The sequence below is a fragment of the Platalea leucorodia genome (genome assembly GCF_965183815.1).
Source record: "Platalea leucorodia genome assembly, chromosome: 4".
NCBI lineage: Eukaryota > Metazoa > Chordata > Aves > Pelecaniformes > Threskiornithidae > Platalea > Platalea leucorodia.
In genome coordinates, this window is record NC_138826.1 from 126,618,139 (window position 1) to 126,641,459 (window position 23,321).

The 23,321-nt window shown below is 47.6% G+C and overlaps 1 protein-coding gene across 10 annotated transcripts in view; it reads right to left on the minus strand.

The window, feature by feature from the left end:
• The window catches only part of NRF1 (nuclear respiratory factor 1), a 72,112-nt gene extending 53,033 nt beyond the window's left edge, over window positions 1-19,079 (minus strand). For 7 of the 10 annotated variants that reach the window (XR_014227889.1, XM_082309314.1, XM_082309305.1 and 4 more), the window contains exon 1: window positions 18,947-19,079. The gene's annotated coding sequence lies outside the window, so the exon portion shown is untranslated. Of the gene's footprint in view, window positions 1-6,178; window positions 6,194-6,272; window positions 6,791-18,946 lie in introns of those variants that run through there. The other 3 variants (XM_082309309.1, XM_082309308.1, XM_082309312.1) reach the window with 3 other exon arrangements.
• Window positions 19,080-23,321: the final 4,242 nt, after the last annotated feature.

The following is a 23,321-nucleotide window of genomic DNA, read 5'->3' on the forward strand; positions in this document are numbered from 1 at the left end:
AAGCAAGGAAGCGGTTGCCACAGTCCAGACAACAAATGGAAGAAAAGGTAGGGTGGGGAGTGACTGGTGTTTAGATGCATTTATTTCTGCCTCAAATCTACTGACCAAAGAGCTGAAATATGACAGATTTTTCTTTTTCCAGTATCAGCTGGTTTCTAAAGGCTTGTTTCCACATGCCTCAAAATGCCTTCTGCAACTCAGTGAACTGAACGTTATGGACACTTATAAAACAGCTCTTCCAAAGGCAGTTCCAACTTGAAGATACCAAAAATAGGGATGCAATTATTTTAGAGAGTCCTGTCCTGAAAACAGGACCCATTTTCCGTGTTTCACTTAAGCGCATCTGTTTTTACAGGGAAAAAAAGCTGCATCTCAAACGCAGGGAAAATATTGCCTGGACAGCACTAAGAGAAAGCTTCTCGTTCAAATGCCAGAGGCACGTACATTGCCGAACAGGGGACGAGATGAAGTTTCTGATGTAGCAGCAGGACCAAGATATTGAAAGCAGACTCGGAATGAGCCAAAGGAGTCTGTCGTATGCAAAGTCAAAACACCCATTACCCTCAGAACAACCCTGTATACAACCACCGAACCATGCAGGTCTTGCCCTGCTTCAGTCACACAGATGATGGTTGCAATCCATCACCTCATCTGGACTTGCCCAGCTAGCAGAGACTTTTGCAAACATCGTGTTATCCCTGAAATGGCTGTGGGCAGTCAGACAGCCACCCTCTTGCTCAACAGATCAAGTTTCCCAACCATCACATCCCAGGGTTTAGGATGAGTTAGCTCCACGTATTCATTTGCAAAATTAATTCATTCCTTCTGCAGCCCCTGTAGTGGCCTTTGTCTTCCTGAAAAGCCAAACCTGACCTAGCCATTTTGGCACGGTCTCTCATTTACTAATACAAAGAAATCCAGTTGGATCTTTCCAAAGCCTTACTGAACTTTCCAAAAAGCCAAAACCAATCTCCAAAGCATTTCACCCTGCTCAACTCTGTCCGGCTAACCAACAAGTCAGACCTTAGAGGCCAAGCTCCTCAGGAAGTACCAGACCAGAGAGGGAGGCCACAGCAACCTGCCTTCTAAGGTAGACATCGTGGCTTCGTAGTTAAAACCCAGAAGAGGGTCCAGGTTACAGAATCCCTTTATTTTCCATGTCTGTCTATGGCTGGTTTCTCTCCAACGGTATACACACTTCTAATAACAAGAATCACATAAAATGAAGGGCTTCTACTAAGAAACTACTGTTTCCACCTGTAACACCAACTTCATTGTGGAGCATCAAAGGTAACTCCATTAATTTTGACATCTTCATGGGGGACAGAAGCAGAGGGGAACTGCATGTATTTAGGCAGTGGATTTTCATCCATGAGATCATAGAATTATTTAGGTTGGAAAAGACCCTTAAGATCATCAGGTCCAACCATTAACCCAGCACTGCCAAGCCCACCACTAAACCATGTCCCTCAGCACCACATCTCCCCGGCTTTTAAATCCCCCCAGGGATGGGGACTCAGCCCCTGCCCTGGGCAGCCTGGGCCAGGCCCTGACAGCCCTTTGGGGGAAGGAGTTTTCCCCAATACCCAACCCAACCCTGCCCTGGCGCAGCTTGAGGCCGTTCCCTCTCGTCCCATCGCTTGTTCCTGGGGAGCAGAGACCGACCCCCCCGGCTCCAGCCTCCTTTCAGGCCGTTGCAGAGAGCGAGGAGGGCTCCCCTCAGCCTCCTCTTCTCCAGGCTGAGCCCCCCCAGCTCCCCCAGCCGCTCCTCCCCAGCCTTGTGCTCCAGCCCCTGCCCCAGCCTCGCTGCCCTGCTCTGGCCACGCTCCAGCCCCTCCATGGCCGCCTTGGGGTGCGGGGCCCAGCGCTGAGCACAGCATTCGAGGGGCGGCCTCACCAGTGCCCAGCGCAGGGGCACCATCACCTCCCTGCTCCTGCTGGCCACACCAGTCCTGATACAAGCCAGGATGCTGTTGGCCCTCTTGGCCACTGAGATGCCAACAGTGCTCTAATGCACAGCTATATTCTAAACGTTAGGGTGATACTGGTTTGGGTTTCCCAGTTTGGAAGAGTCTGTCTGGCTAAAACCAGGGACCTGTACTCCCAAGTGAGACGGGAGGAAGGACATGGTCATGTATTTAATTATGCAGCCGGCTGGTGTGTGATGGAGGGAAGCATGGTCTAGCAGCTAAAACAAAGAAGCAAGTATCAGGATACAGGTCCAGTACTGGAAGCTGCCCAGATACTAAGATGACTGTGGCACTAGAATCACCCTCTGTACTGGGAAAGCTGGGGAAGAGGCACATCTCCTATATTTACACTCTCACTAACATCACTGCCCCAAGAAAGTGAGTTTTTTGTGCATGAAACACTAAGAGATTCCCCAAAAGGTCCTAAACAGTATGGACGGGAAACTAAATTCAATCTGGACCACAAACAGATGTTTTCAAACTTCTGTTTTCTATCCAGGCATGCACTAGAGGAACTCAAGCCTGCGAGACAGCAGAATTGCTGTTGCGAGACTCTTATGAACCTACTGAGGTTACGGCTAAAGCCAAATTACCTTCAAACCCACAATCCTCCCTAAAAGGCTGCTAGAGTTAGATGTTGCTGTTGTCCAACCCTGTTTGCAACTGAGATTGTAATATTAGAACCATCCAAAACCAGCAGCAATTCAAATACTGCCAGTAAGGAAGGGACTAAGATGCTGAGGCACATTGAAGCAAACTGAAAATTTCTGAGTTAAAAAAAAAAAACAAAAAACAAAAAACAAAAAACAACAAAAAAAAAACAAACAAAAAAAAAAAAAACCAAACAAAAAACAGGTATAATCTCCTTCCAAGCAACTTATTTTGCCATCACCATAGAAAAATGTGGGAGAGGGGGAAAAATTTTCAAGCAAAACCTTCATGAAGTAGCTCAGCAGGCCAGGCTTTCCCAAGCCACCGTGTTTTTTCTGAAAGGGTATATTGCTGCTTTTCTTAATGGAGCAATACAACTTTAAGTACTTCCCATTAAAATAATTTTTAAAAAGTATTTATCCACAGAAAAATAGGATCAGAATATAATTAACAAAGTGTAGTAACCTTTTCGCTCATTGGGAGACAAGACTGCGAGACAACGGATGCTTCAGTAACTGTTTCCTTCAGAAGGAAAGCTGCTTGAATCAAGGGGCGATCTACACTCGATGCCACTAAAAACTATGCTTTTTTTATAAATAAAATCGGTAGCAGACTGAAACCATGCATTTCTGAGTCAGCAAGGGGACAGCTGGGTAAGCAACATCAATACTCCTCATGGGCAACTATGCAAATTTAAACACATGTGCATTTGATCTCGTTCTTACAGGCACACGTCCTCCTTCAGCGCACGGCGCCTGCGTGAATTTTGGCATTTTTGGAAACAGGTAGCTATAAGCAATGGCCGGGATAATCAACAGCAAGGTCCTCGGGTTTGTCTAAAGATGAAGTCCACTTGATTCAAACAAGGTTTAATAACCACCAATCTACTACAAACACTTTCCTCTCTCCACCGCCTCCCTTCCCAAGAAGCCCGAGGTATGTGCAGCAACATATGGAGGCCACTTGCTTCCTCGGTGGCACTATTAGATTTCCTCACTCTTAAGCCTTCCTTCTTGTATAAAAGTAGGTGTAAGCTAGAAAAAAAGGCAATAAACTACTACAGCTCTTCAGTAAACAGCACAGCCTGCCCAACTGCGCACATAACAACAATACAAGCTCTAGTAATTCATTTCCAAATTGTAACTTGGATTAATTCTAGTTTACCCTGATAGCTGGCTTCAGTCAATGCAGGTTTTTTACTTTTCCAACTTCTGCGCTATTTTCATATCTGCACATTTTCTTCCCAGAAAATTTCCAAACGTCCCTAGAATCATACGCTGAAAGGCATGAAGCCTTATCTCTGAGTAATGAAACCTTGGGGTAGTTATTCATATATTCAAATTATTCCCAAAGGATTCCTGATACAAGTCAGGCTTTGTGGGCAAACACCTTGACTGGCAGTTTCTGCTCGTGATTACCAACCTGTTGCTACTGTTGTTGCCCCAGCAGCAAAGCATCTATTACGCATCCGAAGGGTCCACACTTGGATTTGAACAGGGATTCATGCACGGGGAGGAGAGGAAAGCTGATCTTGGTTAATTTTAGAGATGAGCACTCATCATTCTAGAAAAGGAAAGTTTAGTCCTGTTTTCCTTCAGAAACCAGAACAGTTTCAGGTGTAAGGAAACCCTAATGACATGACGATGCCTGCAAAGACATTTCCTGGCAGTTGTAGCTTAGTCCAGAAGCCTTGGATGACAGCCAGAAGTATTTTTAAAGTCATTTAAAGTGCTTAAAAAAAAAATATGAGGATAAAGTCCCTCTCATCACACAGTGCAGTTGCTTCATGACTGTGTCAGAGGTTCCTTTGATGTACTGTCAACGATGATCAATGGCTGTTGACACCATCGCTGGAAGAATACCAGACGCAGGAGGAGCAAAGCGATCCAAAATAGCAGAAGCCGTACCATTCAAACCAGCAGAAAACAACGGAAAATGAACATAAACCCCATAAATTCTACATTAAATTTAAAACCACATGGACTAAAATGAAGGTCTCATCTGCTCAGTATAATCTGTGGTGTGAATGTAAAGAGATATAACTCGACCAATATAAAACCATGGGGGTTATCCTACTGTAGAAATTGTCCTCTACCACCGCCATCTAGTTTAATGTTGCCTCACGGGTGCTTTAAACTGAGCCAAAAATAAAATGTCCACACCAGAAAAAATGATGAGGTACACCAGCATGACTGGAAAAACTCTCTTACACAGACAGGCCCTGGACTTATTTTTATCCTTTAGACCGCCAAAGCAGTTTTACTTCGGATGCTGTAGAAGCACAAGACACTGCCCACCGAGACAGTCTTAAGTTAGAGATGAGCATCTCATTTACCTGCTGGCATTTTAAATCATGCGGCCATTTTTACTAACTCACCCAACACAATGCCTAATTCATCTGAAACCCTGTTCAGATTAACAACAAATAAAAGATCTGCCGGGTCTAACTTCTTTGGTGGTTTAAATAATTTTTAGAAGGATGCAAAATATGGATTATCTGAATGAAGACTAACGGAGAAGGGCTGAGACCCAGAATATTTTGACAGAGACCTGCTCTGCGCTCTCCCAGGCGTGCACAGCTCGCTCCTGCCATCTGTGCTCAGACCCCTCCTAAGAGGGGCAGCTGCTGCACGAAAGGGAGCGCAGGGAACGCAGGGGCGCAGGTTTTAAATGAGGGCAGATTTAGACCAGACACAAGGAAGAAATTCTTTACGCTGAGGGTGGTGAGGCACTGGCACAGGTTGCCCAGAGAAGCTCCGGATGCCCCATCCCTGGGAGTGTTCAAGGCCAGGTTGGACGGGGCTTTGAGCAACCCGATCTAGCACAAGATGTCTCTGCCCATGGCAGGGGGCTGGACTAGGTGATCTTCAAAGGTCCCTCCCAACCCAAACCACTGTGTAATTCTATGATTCTACCATTCTGAAATGAGGTGGGAACAGCTAACAGCCTCGCCAACATCCAAAACACCGAATATAAACTTCTCGTGTTCAAGTTTTGCAACCAGACCTTCCTTCTGCTTGGGCATTTCAGAGCTGACTTGATGAGCAAACGTAAGCCAACACCACGCAGCCCAGGAAATCACTGTGAAAAAGGGTGGGTTGTCTTTCTTAAAAAACTTGCTTCTTCATCAAATAAAAAGTTCTGTATTTTCTTTGCAAATAATCCTGGCTGTCAGAATCCAGGCCTCATATTTTCATATCAAGGGCGAGTCACTGGGGGTAGAACACCATAAGGGAAGAGTTCGCCTGCATTCTGTAATAGCATCCACATAAAAACGAATATGACATTTTATAACTAAAATGCAAGAATTACCAAATCACCAACAGCAAATGGAGAGGTCAACTCATGGAGCCTGCTTAGTGCGCTACAGCACCACCTTTCCTAACCAAAGGGTTTGGGAAGAGTGAAATCCCATCACAGCCCTGCTGCGCAGGGGAGCCAACCTTACTTGGTGGACGCCCCGAGCTCAAGCAGCAGCTCTGCCTTCTACAGTGATGTAAACAAGGATTTAGAAATTACACAGGAGGAAAAAAGAGAAGACTAACAGACACACATACTTTTTCAGAATCCACTTTATAAGTGATCAGTGTCAGCAATTAGTGTATTAGGCACGCTGACCTCTCCAGCTCGAGGTACCATCCCTGTACTCACTTCAGGCTGGTCGGGTCATTGACCCTCTTCTCTTCCCAGCGACGAGACTCATGAGGAAGGCTGCATTACATGACCCACCTAGTGTCCTCTAAAGAATTGGCCTTGAATTGCTGAAAAGATCTTCAGTTTAGATGATATAGGAACAAACCAGATGCTAAGAGGAAGCCACAGCAATTAGTGAAAAAAGGCACGATAAACTTGCATCAGCTCATGTCTCTGAAAAAAGCCAGCCAGCCTGCATCAAGCTTCTCCTCATCCTCCTTTCACGTAAACATCAGGGGGTTGATGCTTAAACCTACAAAGGTGCGTGCAGAGGTCCAGGCTGGTGTCCACAGAGGAATGGCTCTCCACAGCATGGACGGGGTATTGAAAAAGGCACAAAGCAGCCTGTAGCTAGTGATGGACCCACCAAAACACAAAGAGCAGGGCGCTGATGAAGCCTCACGGGCTGCACACACTCTTGTAGAGGAAGGTTTATAACTGCATTTTCCCCAAAGCCATGCCTTGTGTTCGGCGTACTGTAAAGTAAGCAGAAAGGAGAAAGGAAGAGACAAGTCAACACTCTGATTGCTCAGTTGGCTCAGGGGACCATCAGATGTTCCTGGTTTTTGGTTTGTTTGGGTTTTTTTTTGTTTTGTTGGGTTTTGTTGTTGTTGTTTTTTAATTTACTTTGGTTTTTTAAATTAAGTAATTTAGAGGACTTATTTGAGAAGGCCAGTTCCACATATCCGCTCTCAAGAATAATCCCTCCGGCTCATTTCCTAACTTGTTTCAAAGGAATGGAAACACTCCTGTTTTTTTCTTTCACAGGCCATTTTCTGCTTGAACCCCGCACTGTAGTCAGTGCCGATTCCTTATCGACAACCCTACTCCACACAGGAACTCGACACGTAGTACTTTGTCTGGCACGACACAGCAGTCTCAAGACCACTTTAAAAAGAAAAAAAAAAGGGGGGGGGGAGGGAAATAATCTCCTTCATCATTCAAGCTGGTCACCCTCCTCATGGTTTTAACTTCAATGAAATACCGCTCCATACTTGGCAAGCTAAGTTTTTTCCAGAAAACGTGCAACACCTCCTCCCTTTCTTCCACTCTTTTTGTAAAGTTGACAAGCATCTGGAGTTTAATATGCCCTTAATGGATTCAAGCCTCTGCTGTAAATAAGTCGTTTGCTTTGCATTAAACAACCGACATCACACTGGCACTTTTGTTCTCGGAGGCGATTGCGGAGAGTTAATCAACGGGGCTCCTGTGATCCGGGTGTGTTAATTCTCCTGCAGCAGCTCCGTGGGCTGCAGGGTGGCTGCTGCAGCCATCAGTCGCCACCTGCTAAGCTCCTTCTTGCAGCTCTCCAGCGGTGCTCAGCCGCGTGGACCAGCACCTCTGCTAGGAAACGGGCCTCTAACATCAGGTTTTAGCCATTTGCTGCTCAGGTTGCTTTTCCCCTTCCCCTAGCTTGGAGGGGAGCCACGGTGCTTACTCGCTAAATGCCGCTTCTTCAACGATGCTGCGAGGAGGTAGGGATGATGCTCAGCATCACCCTCGTGCTTGTCTCCATCCCTTGGCCATCGCAGCGAGGCAGGAGCAGCGTTTCCCAGCGCAGGTCGCAAAGATGCTGGCGGTGGCACGCAGGGCTTCACAGATGCAAAGCGTGTGCCCCGCTGAGCCACCTTCCTCGCTCCTAAGAGCCCGCGGTTTACACTGTAGTGGGTAAGGTAGACCACACCACCCCGATTTATTTTAAGAACCACCGTTTGCAGCTGCAACAGCTCATCCGCCTGCCTGCCACGGCGACCATCAGCACTGGTGCCATCTCACGAGAGGGAGGAATCTAAAATACCTTTGATGATTCGGGCCACCGTGACGTGAAGGAGATTTTTCAGTTAACTAGGTTTCATACTTCATGTATTCAATCAGATTAAAAAGCACTTCCTATGCACTTAGTACAGAAGAATGTTTTATTTAAAAAGCTATTTCAAACGTCCGGCTGTATGTCTAGATAAATTCCCAATTCCCTGCAAAGACAGCGTGGAATAATTCTTAAGTGAAAACTGATCCAGTGAGAAATTAATCATTTGCCATTTACTAATAAAATCAAATCCTGTTTGAGTGTAATTATACCTTTGAAATTGTCTGGTACCACTTTTTGCTATTCTGGTACAGAGCCCTCTACATATTTTTTAAAGCAAGTATATACATCCTGATACAGTTGGTTTCTAATCAGCAGATTTCAATGGTTATACTAACCATGAAGAACTAACCTCATTCGGAAACAACGGCAACACAAACCAAGAGATCGTACCACACGATTTTCATGAGGAGCCATGACTGAAATCACTGGTGTTCATCAAACCTCGTCAGTCTTGCAAGATTTGTGTCCACCCTCCGATTACAATAGACAGAAATGGTCTGGGTTGGATAGCTCCTGAGATGGTCTAAATTAGAGGAGCTGCCAGCCTCCAGTTGAGGGGAGGACAGAGGACAACCTCTAGCAGAGGAGAGGTGGCCAATCTTGGCTTGGTGCTGTCCTGGCTCTCGCTCTCCTCTACCTGGGACCAACGCCGGCTGGCACCTGCAAGCCACACCTCGCGCCGAGATGTCCACCTCCCAGCTAGGCCTGACTTGCACAGGCACCGAGCTCGCTCGCAGCGTTTCCTGACGATGCTGGTTAAGAAACCACTTCCAGGTGAAATCTGAGATGGCAGGAGGTCTACACCAGCCGATTGCAACCGCATCAGCTTCTGCGAGTGCAGATTGCAACCGAAAGGACGCGAGAAAGCTCCCATCTCCCAGCACTCAGCTGCACTACGTACCAACGAGCAAGACCCAGACCTTCTCCTGGTCTTTCCTCCATGGGGAGGAAAGAAAGAGGACGTTCACGTCCTCCCTAGCAGGAGGTTTCAGACTCCACATACCAGAGATGTAGCTCTTTCCATGATGTCTGCCTGTCACGTTGCATTGGCATCTCTCACTGGTTAAATATTATTCGTTAATTTGCCTTCAGGATAAATTTGATACCATTCTTGTATAAAATCGTGCCTAGAGGGAACTACCACTGCAGGTTTGATAAGGAAACAACGCAATTCCTCAGGGACAAGATCGATCAATATCTTAATTATTACAACAACTCATTTAAATGCACATTTAAATCCAAAAATCCTATTTTTCCATGGCTGTGGAAAAAGTCTTCCCTTGCTCACGGAGAGAATTTGCTGGCCTACACCTCAATCCAATACAAAAAATGGCTTTTTTTCTGGTGAAGCTTGTGTCACTCTGGAAGCTGTGCAAGGTTTTAGCTGGGACTGACTTTCCAGGACTTCAGACACTGCCTCATGTCAGCAGCAACAACTGATACCCTGCACAAAGGCAAGGTAAGACACGCTAGTTTACACCTCTCCTATCAAGATTGAAGCGAACATCTTATTTCACGCTGGCTCACAGCAGCACATAGCCAGTTGCCTCATGTCGGCAGAGACGCGGTAACTCAAGCACTAAGAGGAACTACAGAAACCAGCTCTCGTTCCACAGCGTCCTCCTGTGGCATAATATTAGTATAATGACCCTTTTAATTAGGATGGAAAAAAATTCCATATGCTACCAGTCTCAGCGTGAAAAGACCTAAAATAAAATTGATTCTAGAAAACAAACCCCAAACCTCTTCTATTAATGTGCTCTTTCTATCAGCATCTCACATAAAAGAGCAAACACATCACACTGCAGGAAAAACTTCACACACAGGAAGTCTGGAAAAGAAACAAATAGGATTTTACACAAATTTATTAGGCATACAAACTCCTATTTGCTGCTGAAGTTTCTGCTGAAAGCCACCATTTGGCGATGTGATAGGACATTCATTTCATGATGTACGATGCAATTTGCAACGGGTCTTTTTTGCAGCTTAACTTCACGTATTTAGCACCAAACGTCGGCAGGAAGCTATGGGCTGAACGTAAGGATGAGGTGGTTTCTACTTGAAGCTCTCCAGGAAAAAAAAAAAAAAAAAAAGCAACTTTTAAATTACCCCAGCAGCTGAACTGGGCTGGACTGGTCGCCAAAGCAGTTCCTCTTCAGTCGCTTGCCTCAACCAGAGCAATGGTAGCTCACAGGAAAGCACAGCATGTACATGCAGGACTCCACTTTTTTAGGCTTTTTTTTTTTTTTTCCAAATTTTAAGCAATTCACAGAAGTTAAAAAAAAAAAAAAAATGTACTAGAGTGAAATCAATCCTCCCCATGAAGACATCAAGAAAAAGGTTAGCACACATTCAGCGTTTGGAAACACGTGGGAAGGGCCTACCACCACATCCCAGCCCATGTCAGCCAGCGAGTGTAACCCAAAACTGGAAGTCAAACTACACCGTAAAATCGCAAACCACGAGGTGGAATTCTCCTTTACCATTCCCGCGCTTTCCCCCAGGCTCTGCAGGTTTCACGTTAAGCATTTGGGGTGTGATACACAGAGGTGACTCTCCCCTACCAGTAACACCTGGGGCAGAACTTTCTTCCCTAAAATTTTTTGCAGGATGTGTAGTCTGACACGAGTCTAGGAAACATAACATACGATAAATGGCATTCTCAAAGATAATACTTTGTCAACTTACACATTCTTTCATTTTATTTAAAGAACCACACAGAAATCCCAATTTCAAATGATTTTACTTTGACCTGCATAGCCCAGATGCCATTTTAACAGTGTGAAGCGAGTTAGTCATCTCTAGTCCACACAGCTTTTTAAACTAACACGCAAAGTGGTCTTTTAAGAATTACTAACGCAATAAGCGCAACTGCCGAGCGAGCTGCTATTTGCCGATCGCCGACAGCATTCCTGGCACTGCACAATGGCACAGCCCTCGCCCCAACAGGATTACGGCCTAAAAGACAGAGCGCAGCCCTAGCTGGCTGCATTAAGGTGCAAATGTTCCCGGGTTTAATCCTCTTTTATGGAGAGAGAGGATTAGTGGTTATGCTGGACTACCACAGAAAAACATAATGGAAGCGTGTTTTACCGAGGGATTCGAGCGAGAGGGTGGCGATGTGGCACACCGCGGCCTCGGCTAGACCAAGACTCGGAGGTGTGAAGTATCATGTTAACCGTAACATCCAGCACGGACAAGGTCCGCTGTCTTCAACCTTGGCTAGATGGATCACTTGGTCCTCGCATCGCATTAATTCAACCGGACTAGCATATGGTAAAGGCAGACGACACAGCCCTAACCACATTTAGTTACCTAACTTCCACCCTAAAACGGCAAGCCTGGCCCACCCCTCGTTGATGGTTCTGTTAACGAGGCACTCTTCAGGGAGATACTTAATATGAGCTGGTCGATCCTAAACCCAGAATGAGTTCCACCAGTATCCATACACCAGTATGACTGTAGCTGGTTTTAGGAGGGGTGGTGCCACCTTAGTTGGATGATGAAGGGTACAGGTATTCAACCTGTGTGCACAGAAGGTCCCAGGCGATGAACTAAGCAGTGATGAGTTGTCCCAGACCACAAAGAAAAACCAAAACAACTCTCTCCTCTTACAATTTTACACTTTTACCCTTTCAATTCATTTGCCCTCCGATCCTGCAATACCTACTAAAGCCCTCTATGTTGTGAGCAAACAAAAAGATCAGAAACCCAGGCCATTCTGTCTTAAAAAAAAAAAAAAAAGAAGGGAAAATTAAATCCTGTAGGGAAAATACACAAATACAAACTACAATAGCATTTATTTTCAAGATCTTATTCTACCTACGTTTATTTTTTTTTTCCTACAGCTGTTTAAGAGGAGGGGCTGTGCACGCACAGGTCTGCAGACAGTCTCTGATGTCAACGACTGTATCTGCATTCACACGGGGAAGAATTTGGGGATTCTCCTCCAGGCTTATGAAAATGGGCATCTCCAGTTACCCTGTGGTGCCTATTGGGGCACCTGAGGTGACAGAGTACAGCGAGGCTCAGTTCAGTGCCAGTAAAAAATGGGATACCGCCTCCCCTTAGCACCTGGAACTGGGAAAAAGGGAAGGACAGGCTCCCTCCCAACGCTTTCCTGTGGTTCAAGAACACATTTTGCCTGCACCGCAAAAGACTGCGGATAAGAAGGAAAAACTCCCCAACAAACCCACTGGAAACTAAGGAGCAAAGACGCTGAAAACAGAAAGCGTCACCTCTGTAAACAAAGCACCAGGTATGCAAGAAAATCCGGTGCGTGTCACATTCGCAGCTGCGTATTGTGCAGGATTAAGATTTGTGTTTTCTGGAAAAGCGTGCATCTACAGCGCAACTAGATCAAAGAGATTTGTCTGCAAGTTATTTAAGTCTTAAGTACCTACACGCTGGATTTAAATGCTTGTTCAAACATTTTTCCCTCTGGTATTGACAAAGAGCCTGTTAAGCAGGCCACCGTGCTCTCCAAGCGTCCTGCTTAGTACTCAGCTGTCTTCCACCCAGGCAAAACTGAACACTCAAGACCCAAGCCATTTGTTAAAAGATAAAGCAGGGTTGTAACAATCCCATACACGAGCACCTCCGCTAATACTCTTCTTCCTAAGCACAGTTATTTCCTTCTGTCTTAGTCTGGGAAGGGGCGTGGGTCAGTACAGCTTACAGGAGTACAACTCCACCAGAATCTCAAGCTTCCCACGCACATGAAGAACACCCGAGACTGAGCCATCGTGGTTTTCCAGTCATGACCCACCTTAAGTCAGCACTCAAGTGGGGCTTTTCCTGCTTTGAATACACAGCACGATATGCAAATCCCACGGGAATTCAAAGTTTTCAGAGTTCCGGCAATGCACAACCACGTATTTGAAAATACACGATTGTACACTGAAAATGGACCACGAAGTTTCATTTGCTGCTACATTTTGTACTTCAGATGTCTCTCACATTTCTTCACCACCACCTCCATCTACATATGCTTCTCGTTATCAGGGTTTAAGCATTACAGCTACCACAGGAACACACACCATTTCCTTCTCGAGCAAGAGACCCAATTTACCGATTTACCTGCCAATTGCCATGAACACTCACGATGCAGAGTAAGCCTGAAAAAACAACTTGCAACCCAAAGCAACTATGAGAAGAGCTTCGAATCAGCAAGCTCTTTCTTGGGAGGAGAGGGAGCAGCACTATTTGAAGCCCCTTCTCCTTCAAAAGGGAAATCAGGAGTGAAAGGATTTTCTTTGTGCCCAAGAAAGCGGCTGCAGAAGCAGCAGCAGGAGACTCTAATGGCTGACGCCAAAAATAAACTTATGGGGAAAAGAATTAATTTACACACCATTCCTCTATAGAGGATGTTGCAAGGTAAATAAAGCGTGGAGACTCTGGGGGTGTGGTCTCGCAAGTATTTTTGGCCCAGACTATGGGGAAGTTTTCCAAGCCTCGAAGTCATCCCCATTTGATTACTTTAATTAGATGGTTATGTAATAAACCGTGGGAGGGACTCGGTTTCTTTTGGATTGCATTTCTTGATCACACTGGTTACAAGCAAGAAGCATGCTCTATAAATGAAAATGTACTTTCATGTTTTTCTGCTTATGTATTTGAAGTCAGATGAATTTTGTAACAGTACTGAAAAAGTTGAGTTACCCTCCAAGTCGCTATCAGTCTGCAGCATCTGAGCAAGCCATTTATTATTTATAGGCAATACAGACAGCACACAGAGCAAACGGATAAAATAATTCACACATCTGCCTTACACAGAGCCTCAGAGAGGCAGAAAGTAATCAACACCCAACAAAAATAACGCAAGCAAGGAAGCAGAGGCTCGGAGCCCAGCCTAAGAGCAGAACGCACCTCACCATGCTCCGTACCGAGGAGACACCTGCTTTCACCCTCCAGCACAAAAATAGGCTTCGTTACCCACTGAAAGCAGTATGGTTTCTAAGAAAAGATGAAAAACAGGAAGAAAAGGCAACACTGGACCTCTTAATCCTATAGAGCCAATGCTTGGATAGAATACACTTTCCATCGAAAGTGTCTCTAAGAGTCTTTGTACAGCTACATCTTCCTTAGAGGAGGAAAGAAGAAAACCCCCAGTATTTCATTGACATCAAAACGTCAATGCACATCAGGATGCCTATCACTCTCCTACATGCTCCACCAAATATAGCCTCCACCTCCCCATTTTCTATCTGTCAATAGAAGGGACTCCTCCTTGGGAGTTTGGCAGGCGACTCATCCACAACAAAACCAGACCAGCCTCCGACAGAAGTCCTTCCCATAAAGCTGAACGCATCAGGCGATCTCCAAAACAAAGTGGGCGTACAGCCTTGATTACTTGGCCATCCTCTCCCAGGTCCCCCCTTACTCACACTCCCGGTGAGAACACAAGCTCTGCTCCTAGTTATAAACTGTACTATCCCCAAAAGGATAACGGGCTCTGACGTTTCCTAGCGAGTGGTGCCACGGCACAGGGAGGAACAACGCCAGCCAACCTTCCCAATGGGCCTGTCTGACTGGCAACTGGTTCAACCCCACCGGTTTTTGGGACAAAGCAAAAGCAACAGGGCAAGAATCAGCGAAACACCGCAACTGTTGAACTTTATTGCAATTGCTGCAGTGGATACAAAATTCTCTGAATTCTTTCCAAAGCAGGATGGTGCCTGTATGGTTCAGGTTTAGCCTGGACAGGTGAGAGGTTCCTGCCACCCACAGTACAAAGCCCTGGCAGCCTGCACAACTCTGGACCTTCAAACCTTTCCCCACACTCCACTGCTAGCGGTACAGCCTTTACTCTGGAAAGCAGCGAGAGTTTCTGGTGGAAGCTTAAGTTTCAGGTGGAAGAAAAGAGAAGATGCTAGTAATGTTCAGCATTTTAAGGTCTGCAGTACTTGAAAACCAGGGGGTTTGCTAGGATGTATTTACCTGGTTTAGATTTCACATGCAAAACGAGCTGATGAAGAGATTCACTACAGCTGACACACAAATTCACTCACTAAAGCGAGTGACAAACAGATCGGGGCAAGGGCGCATATCTGCATTCAGCAGTGGGAATGTGAGAAACTATTAAACTGATCCTGTAACAAACAACTGCATTCAAAACCGTAAGGACGGATTACCTTTAAACACAGAAAAACATTGCCCCAGCACCGACAGACCGTGCTAGAGACTACGTGCCACTTGAGTCCTTCACGTGGAGGGTCTTCAGTGGTTCGTGAGACTTTCAGCAGGATGAGCCTTCCTGAAGATCCAGAAGAGCACGATAACAAGCAATAGAGCTCTGGATCTGGTGTGAAAACTAAACTGGAATAAGTAGAAACTTTTATCCTTAATTTTGATTTACAACTGGCTGTAGCCAGTCCTAATTTTAGACAAGCATGCTTAACAAATGGCTAGGTATCAAAGAGCTAATGAAGTTCATTAGAGGAGAGCCGCATGAGTCACAACAAGTATCTGCTTCAAGTGCCACCTCAGCACCTTTTTCCATCTTTCTACTACTGTACCTACTACATAGCGAAAGTAAGATCCCCACCATGCAACGTAAGTTATTTAAAAAGACCAAGGGGTGTATTTTAAAATTATTTTATTGCATAACTCAAGCACTGGGTAATCAGTCATACAAAAGGTCTTAACTATGTTTTTTCCCTATGGATCTACTTCAGAAGCAGCGTAAGAAAGATAAAGTCTGAAGCTCAATTTTACAGTACTTGTTGCGCTGAAAATCATCAACACAAGCTGATTTCTACTGACAGCACGCAACGTTCTTATGTATAAAAGTCTGTATTAAATTTTCTCGGTAAAAGGGATACAGGGGCACGGCAGAGTCACTGCACTCTGCTTCCTTCCTAGAGGATGCTTTTCCAGATTAGAGGAGGGGAAGGCAAAAAAATAATAATTCCCAAAGCCTTCAAGAGACTGAGAAGCTGCATGGAAATCTCCCTCAGTTGGTAAATGAGCTTCCACTGCAGGTGGAAGCAGTAATGGAAATAATTCCCAGAGCGTGTACATGTGCACGGCAGCAGAAGTTTGACATGATGTAGCCTAGAAGCAAGATTTACAACAAAGGCAGCCCCAGTGCTCCCAACCTGGGCTCCCGCAGTCATTTGTGGTTCTTTATTTTCACTTACGAGGCTGAAATCTTCCAGGCTTGAGCTTGCCAGAAGTGAAACTGTCTGGTTTAAGTCTAAGAAAAGATGATTCAGGCTCCTGAGCGACAGAAAAATTATGAAATTCCAACACTTGAAGTAGTCCTCACGCCAAAATACCTGCAGTCTGAAAGCTGACATCTGTGCAGCCGACCAGTCATGGGGCTTTTGTCCAGGAAAGTTGAGACAGTTAATTGAAGTGCAATATTACAGCGCGTAAAACCCCTGCGTGGCCAACCTTACTCAGAAGCAAAGTGGCCGTCGCTCACCGTAGCTTAATCCTCTATGAACAAGTTTATGCCACACATTTTCCCGATGGAGCTATAGAGAAGGGCGACCTCCGACTGACACAGCACACGCTAAGGGCTCTTGCTGGTATAGCTGTTTTTTGCCAGGACGGCTTATTTACTTCTGGGGTGAGGGTATTTCTTGTTCTCGCACACCAAGCAGCACAGCTGGGATGGCACAGTCCACATCCACAACATAAACTTGTGTCAGGATAACTTACACGCTCATTACGCGGAGCACAGCCAGGCCAAGTTACCTCCAAAGGAGCATCCGTGCAGCACAGAAGGTACGAAGCGAGATGCCGCGAGTTAATGGGGGTCCACAGAAAAATTTCGATTCAACAGAAAGGCAGCGTTTCACTGCTCCACGCCAAAAATCACATTGCCTACACACGTGCGAACACTGGCTCTATCCAGGCTGCCAACAAACGACGCTTTACAAGACCCGTGCTTCATTCCACCTATATAACGTGAACGTACATCAGGCCACACACTTTGTAAAATGCAGATGCTATTGCGGTATGTGAAACTGTAAGAACTGCATAAAACACATACTGGATGAGGCAGAGGGTTCCCCAGCTCGCTGTATTTATGGCACATGCGTAAGGCCCATGCCTCGTTCATCGTAAAGCCTGTACATAAATGACGTGAGACTTCTGAAAAACAACTGCGATACAATAAAATACAATAAAAAACAACTGCGATACTCTATAAAATGGTAAACACATGTAGAAAATTACATGAGCATATGAGATTATTTAATTAGACGCTACACCATAACATTTATCCACGATGGACAAGATTAAAACCCTGAAAAAAAGAGTTTCCAAAGTTACCCTTGTCATACACTTCCTCTTTCCCCCTCAATGAAAAAAACCTGTTGCTCCCAGTTTTACCACAGGCATGAAAATCTCAGTTAAAAAGATGAACAACTTCTCTCTCATCTATTTCCCCAACGTTAGGGCATTAAAAGTTCAATATAACAGGTCTTACAAATGAGCAACTGTGATGCAGACGAATCAGAAGACAAGGTAAGGCTGCTGCTGAAGTAAGGATGATCACAAGTTGCCATGATGTCACAAATGAAAAATAACGACTGCACACAGCCATCACAACACTGAAAATACTCTCACGGTGTCCGGGACACAGGAAGAGGGTCTAAAACCGTGCCTGGACAGTAGCATTAGAGACAAAAAACCATAACTGCAATGCCCTTCCTAAGATAAAAATCCTGAATTCTGGAAATAACGAAGACGGTTCCAGTAGAGGGGAAAAAAACATAAAGCAGAGATCCAAATCTTGAAGAGGTGCACAGAAAACACCTCCCCGCGCTATGAAAATTATCTGTAGCTGCAAGAAACCTAAGACTTAGTAACCCCACAAGTATGAAGACTTTTGAGCCGAATATTTCTGCCCTGTAATTATTATTTACACTAACAAGGTCCTGAACACCTCAGTCATGAACCAGGTCTCTCCTGAGCCAGATGTTGTATAACCCAAGAACAAAGAGACACGACTTATACCCCCTTTTGGGCATATTAGAGGGGGGGAAAAAAAAAATTCTGCTTGCGTTATTAACAGCATTTAAACTTGCTGCCCCCCGCAAGCAGCGGCCCCGCTCTCCAACTTATAGAGAAAAGGGCAGCGCCGGCCCAGGACGCTGCCACAAGGCATCCATTTGCAGCCAGAAAAATTAAAAGGGGGAAAAAAAAAAATAAAGGGATAAAAGGAAGGAAATAAAAAAGGGGGGGGATAAAAGGGGGAAAGAAAAGAGAAGGGAAAAGGAAGAAGAAAAGCCCCGCAAATGGCTGCAGCCGCGACCCAACTTCCCTCCCCCGAGCGGGACGGGCTCACACCGCGGCCGGAGCAACCTGCTCCCGCAGCCCGCAGCGCCCGGCTCGGCCAGACGCGTGGGCCCGCGGCCGGCCCGCACCCGCCCGCCCTCCCCTCCCCGCCGCCGCCCCCGTCCCCGCCGCCCCCCCGGCGTGGGGGCGCTCGGTCCCCCCGGGCCGCGGCCGGGAGAGGCCCCCGGCGCCCCGCAGGCCCCGCAGCCGCCGCCCCGCCGCCAGCTCCCCCCCACCCCCCCCCTCCCCGCCCCGCTCCGGCGGCCGGGCGGGAGCGGCCCGCCACGGGGCCGCGCTCCCCCCGCCCCGCTTCCCCGGCGGGGCCTAGCGCGGCCTAAGCGGCCCCGCGGCGGCGCTGAGGGGAGGCGCGGGCGCCGGAGCCGGGGGTGCCTGGGCGGCCGGCGGGGGCCCCCGCGTTGCTGCGGCTGCGCCGGGCTGGAGGAGCTGGGAGATTGCGCGGTAGGACACTCACCTCAGAGCGGCTGCGCTGCGGCGGGCCTGCGCCGTGGAGCCTCTTGCCGGGCGGCGGCCGGGGAGGGAGGCGAGCGGGGACGCGGCGCGGCTCGCCCTGAGCCGCCGCAATGGCGAGCGGGAGAGGCGGGGACCGGCGGCGGCGGCGGCGGCGGGAGGAGGCCGGGGGGGAGAGGGAGAGAGGGGGGGCAGGAGGAGGAGGACGTATGGCGTCATAGCCCGGCGCCGCCGCCATGATGAGGAGGGCGAGGGCCGCGCCGGGCGGGCGGCGGCGGCGCCATGTGCGGGAGGTCGGGGCGGCGGAGGGGCGAGGGAGGAGGCGGGGGCGGCGGTGGCGGGGAGCGGGCGGCCGCCGGCGCCATGTTGGGGAGGTCGCGGTGCTTTTTCTCCCCCTCCGTGGGGAGCCGGGGGGTGAGGGGGTGTCGGCGCCATCTTGGGGAGGTCGCAGCCGTTCTCCCCCCCGCCTCAGCGAGGAGGTGCGAAGGGGCGGCGGGCGGGAGAGCCCTGAGGAGACGGCGGAGGGAGCCGGCCTGGGCTGCGCTGGACCTGGCGCCTCAGCCGGGCGGGCTGCCGCCTCAATCGCCTTTTTCTGTGGAAAAAAGTCTGTTTAAAACCATCCCAGCCTGTTGCTGGGCCGTGGCTTTCCCGCCTACACGCCGCCACGTACCACCCTGGTGGTTTTGGGGTAGGAGAAACCATATTGCTGAGCTAATCTGGGTTTAAAAGAAAAAAGGAAAAAAAAAAAAAAGAAAAGCAAAATAACACGTCGTGAGGCTGGCGGGGTGTGCGAGAGGCCATCTGTTTGTAGCTGTAAATCTTTGCCTGATGCTGGCGAGGGCCGCCGGCTCGAAGCAGCTGTGGCTCCCGGGCTGGAGCTCCTCCGAAAGGCAGCTTGGTGTCGCGCCAAGGGGACGGGTGTCCCTTCTGCACGTCGGAAAACGGTAATGAGTTCGTTAGCAGGCTGACCGCCCGCTTTCTGCCCTGAACAGGGACGTACTCCACAAAGCCTCTCGTTTCCACCGCTGCCTCGTGCTATCGGTGAACTGAACTCAGCTTTAGCCCCACTAATTACCCTTCCCGGTATATGGAAGCTGATGATTTCTTGTATTATCATCTCAGCGCTCAGAGACGTCTGTTAGGATCGCGGCCTTGTTCTGAGGGAAGGTGTTCACCTTCGAAGGCTGCCCCTGTCCCCAAGCAGCCTGCGGTTTCAGTAGGAACCTGAAATATAAAGGAGGAGGATTTAAAACACAGGGGAAAAGGAGATGAGGGAGATGATAATAAAAATGGGTATAAATCTGTGTTTTGTAGGAGGGAGTCTTAAGATGGGACTTGATGTCTGATGCACTGAAGCTGTCAAATTTAAGATGTTTTCCCCACACCTAAAGAATGACATGGAAAATACAATGAGAACAGGTACTAGGAGAAGAGTTAACAGAAGCTGGTTAAGAGCGCCCTGGAAAGCAAAATATTTTCAGTAATATTCCTTCATTAAGGATCTTACGTGTTTATTATGTACGCTGCACTAAAGATCTGGCAGATCAAAAATTCAGTAGACTTTTATATGAGAGTAATCATAGTTTTATTTTTGTTGGTGTAAAATGTATGTAATTCGTTTCGTTTCAGCCTACCATCTGTGCCTAATAGAAACCTCTTCCATGGGCACGTCATTGTACTAAAAATGATAAAATTTTTGTCATTATACTAATATCCACTACTGGAATTTTAGAAGTTCCCTTGAAGCATGCACTGCCAGTCCCTGTAAAAGGGGATGCGTCCTACCTGCCTGCCAGCTCACAGCACTCTGCAAATTTACTGATAGTCAGGCAAATACAAAAAATAACTTCATCTGATAGGCGGAATGAAACACAGCCACCGATTTTTTTCTATTTACAAATAGAACAAAGCAATAGTAGATGACTTTTTAGGGCAGGGAGTGATGACCATGCTATACCCATCTGAAGATGCAAGAATATGGAAAGCATGGTATGGAAAACAAACGCTAACTGGCGTGCCTCGTCTGCAGAGCCATCCGAGGCAATTGGCATGCGCGTCAGGTCAGCTCGGGATCGACTGTCCGCTCTGCAGAGTCACACTCCAGTTGTCGCTTCCGCAGTGCCCCTGCATTTTTGGGGGATCTTTGCTACCACGTGCACGCTCTCACAGCACGTTGTGGGGAAATTAACACCTCTGCTTTTTGCGTGAATGTCATCTTAGCCCGTAGACTCAGTCACTGAGTTTTGGATGCTCTGGATTTCTGTCATTGGCCTCCTGTAGGTACGAAACGTGGATCCGGGCCAAATGATGACTTACGCCAGTTGCTGAGATGATTGTAACTTTTGCTGCAGAGCCGTGAAGGTGTTTTGGCTGGGGCTTGCTGCTCCACAAAGACGGGGGAGTGCCTTGCCGACGCAGGCAGACACGTGGAGGCAGCTGATGCGGACTGTAACAGCAATGGAATTCCCTTGTGCTAATTAGCAGTTTTGGAGCAGGGCCACAAGCACCGAGACCTAGGACCGTGCCACCCGGCAGGCCTGGTATAACCCACGGTGACCCAGAGTCTCTGCAGGAGGAAGGTCACTTCCAGGTACATCACAGGAAGGCAGATTCAGATGAGCCACCAAGAAAATTTCATAATAGTAGGATGTGATAATACTGGAAGAGCTTTGGGATGCTCTGGAATCTCCCCCGTTGGAGGTTTTAAGAACAGGTTAGACAAAATACTGCTCAGGAATGCTGTAGGTAGAGTTGCTCCTGCCTCAGGGAGAAGGATGGATGACGTGACGTCTTGGGGTCCCATCCGGGTGAGTATTTTGAAGGCCACATGTTGCTAATAGGTTTGGAATGGGCAGATGAAACCATGGGCTTCTGAAAGTGCACGGTTATGAGTCAATGGCTGTTGAATGTGCTGGGACTGTGGCTGGCGCATGTGCTCGGTTTTTTTCCACTCCTCTCAAAGTGTTCTTATTCATGTGAAGAGTACACACAGGACCAAAGCCTCTCGACAGGGAACAGCATGGACGTTCCTTGGGGACGTACCAGAAAGGTCCTCCAGAGAGGCAAAATTTCCCAGTATGAACAAACTAACTCTTTCTCTTTGAAAAACCGAACATCAGCACGTGTCTCCCCAGGTTCTCATGGAGATCCAGACCGCGCTGTGTCATAGACCCATAATCCTACATGAAAAGGGTTGGGAAAAGATTAATTGCGAATACAAACATACATTTGGCCGGCAGAAGGGTAGGGAGCCTGGCTTGCACACCCATGGGAATGCCAGGGACTGGTTAGGACATGCCGTATCCAGGGAAAGACGGGGGAGGAACAATGATGCACGGTGGGGAAAGGGAGCTCTGGCGACAGGGCAGGCTGGGAGAGGTTTACCTGTCCACGTCCTGGGTCTGGGAAGAGAAAATGTGGAAGGGATAATGTGAGGACAATGTTATTGAGTTACCAGCTGGATGTGTCGGCTCAGGTGCTGTGGGTGAGAGGTCAGAAGACTATGAACATGCTGTTTTAGCAGATCACCTTGTCTTTGGTTGGTGACTTCTGGGAGAGAAGAAGAAAATGGATGAGTAACAAGGAAGGATTTCCTAGGAAAAGATGCACAGGAAAGCATAAGGGGAATGGGAGTGCCTGGGTCAATGAGCTGGCGCTGCTTTGGAAAATGGGTGGGTTATTACCAGCAGCGTAAGTGGCTTTTGAGTTTTGGCCAACAGCCGCAGACAGGTCTGGCCTGAAAGTGCCACCAGCCTTGGGTGACAGATTTTGTGTTTTCAGGTGCCACGGTAGGGTCCATGCACAAATAAGGGCCCTAGGCGAAGAGCCCTAGCTCCAGCGAAGACTTTTCTTCTGTGGGAGTGTGGCTACGTTACAACCAGAACATTTGCAAGTGTGAGAAAGTACTGTTGACTTTTTAGGGACCACCAACAGAGATTACATTTTCCTAAGGGAATGAGACATGCGCCCTTGCTGGGGTATTTAGCACGTCTCGTAGGGCAGGTCAATCCAACACATTGCTCCTATCAGCTAAACCAATGTGGGCAGGAGGGAAATTTCTCTAAAACGTGTTTCAGAGACACGGGTGTAGCTTTGGGACTTCCTGAATGCACCAACTCTTGCTTCTTTTATGACAACAGACATTACAACGAACAAGAATCTGTTACCTTCCTGGGTTTCTATGGGGAGGCTGATCTCTGGCATGCTGGAGATGAAGGAGCCGCACATGGTCGTGCAGCGGAAGACACGTTCCTGGCAGCAATTCTCTTCAGGGTCTGCTTGCCACAAAATGTCCTAGCTGCCTCAGAGTTAAAATATCTGCTGCCTGTTGGCACTTCTTGGCTGCCTGTGCTTGGAAGAGGTGGAATCCCAGCCACTTG